The 4,394-nt window shown below is 46.2% G+C and overlaps 1 long non-coding RNA gene across 1 annotated transcript; it reads left to right on the forward strand.

The window, feature by feature from the left end:
* The first annotated feature begins 361 nt into the window (after window positions 1-361).
* Window positions 362-820, forward strand: LOC103626241 (uncharacterized). Its single transcript, NR_158202.1, has one exon. It is a non-coding gene; the product is annotated as an uncharacterized lncRNA (long non-coding RNA).
* The last annotated feature ends 3,574 nt before the right edge of the window (window positions 821-4,394 follow it).

Genomic DNA, 4,394 nt, shown 5'->3' on the forward strand with positions numbered 1-4,394 from the left:
TATAAATAAGTGTATATCTATGTCTATATAAAAAGAAACAAAGAAAGAAAGAAAAAAAACAAATAAAAGTAACGAGCATCTCTCGAGTGGCCCAATGTCATGACGCTCGTTCCCACTTCCCTCCCTCTCTCTTGCGTCAGCTAACAGGTGGACCTCATTGTTTTTTTATCCAGTATTCCTGCTCCTGCTCATCTTCCACGCTCGACAAATGCAGCTTGTGGGTGGAAAACTGCTCTGCTACTCGGCATGTGACCATAGCGCCAAAACTCTAGAACCGTCCCTGCCCCCACGTCTCCCTCCATCACTTGCCCCATTCCTCTCTCTCATGCGCCCAAATAGCCCCCACCCTGTCCCTCTTGTTACGCTCGTGTCCGCTCAGGCCACAGCCACGCAACTGCCGCCGCGCCGCGTGCTTGCGCGCTCGCAGTCGTCCGCCTCGACACGATCTCTGCTCGTCACCCCGAGTCTGAGCTGCGTTCGGGCATAGGAAGGAGACCAGCAACAGCCGTGCTCTCTTCTTGCTCAACCTCCCCAGCGCGCTCACCTCGTGGTCGCCCAAATTGTTGGTTTCCTGGTGCCGGAGTCCTCTTCGCTAGACTGCAGCGAGCGCCGTCGTCCAAGCTCATCGCGTTGGCACGTCCGTGCTGTCCCCGCGCCAGCGTCCCCTCCTGCTTGTTCGGTTGTCGAGCTCCTCCATCGATCTCTACCTCATCGTACAGGCCGTCAGACGCTGCACCTTCATCTCTGATCTCGCCCGCCCTCGATGTCGCGCTCGGAGCCATCTCGCTCGCCCAGCCGGGTGTGCAGCAGTAGTCTCGCGCCGCTGCCGTAGGGTCTCCCAGTGTGCGCAGCCCCACCACCACATTGGCTCGTCGTTTTTCGCCCTTGCCGTTGTGAGTCGCCGAGCCATGCTCGCTTGCAAGCACCGCACGCCGGAGCAAGCTACGTCTTCAGCCTCGCCTCGCCGTGCGTCATCGTGAAGGTGAGAATCCCGCGTCTACCCCCTGCGCTAATTAATTCCCTATTTAGTTGTCGATCATTAAATTAACTACTCAATCGGATCAAATTTATGATTTTAACTATGCGATTGTAAATACGTGGTAATGTGATTTTAACAACTTAGATGTTGTAGTTAATATCTATTTAGTGTTTAGTATAAAACGATATTTGTTAGTGATCCTCGCGTGTCGCGCACGCTGTTCGCGCGTTGTTGCGTGCAATATTTCACGTGTCAATCGCGCGCTGTTTGCACGTCGCCATTGTCCGTTCGTGCGTTTGCGCCGCGTGTCTGGTGCACGCATTTTCGCGTGCTGTTCGCGCGCATCGTCGCGCATCATTTGCTCGTGGTCACACGTGGTCGTGCGCGCTTTCCGTGTGCTCCTTCACACGTGATACACGCACTCTGTTCCCACGGGTGGCGCTCGTTGTCGTCATGTCGCATGTTTTAGTTGAGTAACCAATTATTGGTTTGTTCGATGGTTAATAAAATAACAATTTAATTAGAACGAGTCTGTAGTTTTAACTTGTATAAATATAAATGTTAATTAACTTGATTACTACCAGCTTAAATACTTTTAATTAACTATTTGTTTGTTATTGTTTGTGTGCGGCATCGTTTGCGGGTCATCGTGTTGTTCGCGCCATAGCCGCGTTGACTCGCGCGTGTCGCGCCCGTCGTGCGTGTTGTTTCGCGTGCGTCGCATGGGCCATTTGCACGTGTTGCTTGCCTTGCCACGCGTCGTTAGCGCGTGTCTCGTAGGTCGCGCCGCATCTGCGTGTGATAATAAATTGTTTTCGCTTATAGACACTCATGTTAATAACGTTAATTCGTCAGGTCGCATATTTTAGATAATTAACTTAAAGTTTGCTCGACTAATATTTATTAGATTAATATTTCCATTAGATTAAATGTGTAGTGTTCAACTTGGACTTTTATAATAAACATTGACATGACAAATATCAAGTTAACTACTTTTTATGTATTTAATATTTGTTTAGTACAAATGTGTCAACTGTTTAGTTTCTCGCCTGTCGCGCGTGTCCGCGCATCGTCTGCACGCTGTCGTATTGTTTCATGCGTCGTAAATTCGCCTCGCTTAGAATCCCTCGTGCTAATTATATTGGTTATTTGTTTGATAGCTACAAGTGTGGTAGATTTAGTCAAAACTACATAGCGGTTATAAGTTATATTTTATAATGTCAAATTAAATGTTCTGACTACTACTTGCGTAGCGTAAACGTTATAACTTCTCGACCGTAGCTTCGACTATCGCGTTTCTTTTTTCTCGCGTGACCGTAATAACCCGCTCTATTTCATTTTGCATGTTTTATTATGTTTTTCTTTGAATGGCGTAATGTTCTTATGCATATATGTTTGTTTGCTTGTGCATGTTTGTCTTCGCTTCGCGTTGCGATTAGATCGCAATTTGTTTCCAAGCTTCGAGGAATCGACGATCAAGCGTTGGCGACCAAGTGATCTGGCTCTTCGAGTTCTACGAGGTTGAAGACCCTGAGCATCTGTTTAGTGAAGGCAAGTGTCCTCTGACCCATTATGTCCCATTTACTTTATAATTCACTGTCCCGCATACTATGAACAACCTAAGGATTGACTAGCTTTCTATCTACCTTGTCCTTGATTACCTTTTGGGCTACTATGGGTTAGCCTAATGCTACTGCTTTACTTTAATCAATGAACATGATGTGAACACTTATGATACGATGTCATTATGATTATGATGTTGGACTGGTGATACTTTAGGGGGCTCGAGCGGTTTCTCGAGTACCTCTCCGTAAGGACCTGTTCGTTGGATGACCACCCGGGAAAACAGTGCAACCATGAGGGTGAAATAGGGCGCCCTTAGCTAATTAATTAGAGGAACTAGAGGTGTAGTTGCTTCGCCGTCGTGCCGTCAATGGGGTCCAGGCTCAGTGCTTGCTCTGCCGAGGCTGGGTGCCGAGGTTCTTTCGTTTTGCTTTTGTTAGTCACCCCCCTGCGGGGAGGGGTACGGTGTTTATCAAACTGGAGAAACCTAACGGGCGGCTATGACCTCTAGGGAATCTTTGTAAAAGCTACATTGTGATACCCTGCCGGACCACCTAGGAAGTGATCAATGGGGAGTCATGATCCCCAGGCAAAACGGGAATCACGGCTCATGGGTAAAGTGCACAACCTCTGCAGAGTGTTATGAAACTGATATATCAGCCGTGCTCGCGGTTATGAGTGGCCAAGGGAGCTCCATTGATTAGTGATACTTGATCAGAGATGTTCGGATTGCAGGTGGTGATGAGAATGATGGTTTTTGATTATGATTATGGTAATGGTAAGTGGTATTCTTTCCGTTTGGAAAGGGTACTTTGGGTTAAGAACTTGGGTTAATGCTAAAACCTGGCTTTCTACTAGTAATAATAACCTGACCAACTAAAAGCAACTGCTTGACTTAACCCCACATAAAGCTAGTCCACTACAGCCAAACAGGGCATTTGCTGAGTACGTTGATGTGTACTCATCCTTGCTTTACCACAAAACACCAGGTTGTCCACATTGCAACCACTGCTCAGGAGAAGACGAAGCCGTGGAAGGAGACTTCCAGGAGTTCCAAGACTACGACGAGTTCTAGGTGTGGGTTGGCGGCAACCCCCAGTCAGCTGCCTGTGAAGGCCCTATCTTTACTGTGTTTCGCTTAGCACTTTGATTTACCCGTTATTTGGATGACTATGTGGATGTCTCTGACTCTGTGATGTAATAAGTTAATACTCTTTTATGTTATTATTCGAGCACTATGCGATGATGTTCATTTATGTAATCGCTGTGTACGTGAGTTCTGATCCTGGCACGTACATGGTTCACATTCGGTTTGCCTTCTGAAACCGGGTGTGACATAAGTGGTATCAAAGCCGTGCTGACTGTAGGACCGCTGACCTAGAGTAACATTGGCCGTTTTAAGGACTTATTGATTATTACTTCACCTCATCCTTGATTCTGCTTCAAAATATTGGTCATCTCGACTAATTCTATGTTGTGCTCCTATATGCCCCTTGCCAAAAGTATTTTATTCTAGTATGATCTATACTTCTCTCAATCCATTAGATCTGATCTCAGTCTTGTGCTTGCGACATCTTTGTAGATGCCCCCTGACCATAACCTTTATGTCTGTTGGGATTCTTCCCTCTCCCGTCATTGAATTTCTACCCTTTAACTATCTTTATTCCCTTAGTATTGACATGCTCGTACCATTGGACTCTTCAATACTCTTGTTTCAACTACTTACTTCTAAATTTATACTGCCTACTTAAACATTCCAGTTTATATGTCCATGACCTTTCTGTCCTTTGAGTCCTTTTCCTTTTCTGTTGTTAAGTCGCTATTTTTCAGCAATTTCTTGTCTCTTGGTATC

Source organism: Zea mays, chromosome 5 (assembly GCF_902167145.1).
Source record: "Zea mays cultivar B73 chromosome 5, Zm-B73-REFERENCE-NAM-5.0, whole genome shotgun sequence".
Classification (NCBI taxonomy): domain Eukaryota; kingdom Viridiplantae; phylum Streptophyta; class Magnoliopsida; order Poales; family Poaceae; genus Zea; species Zea mays.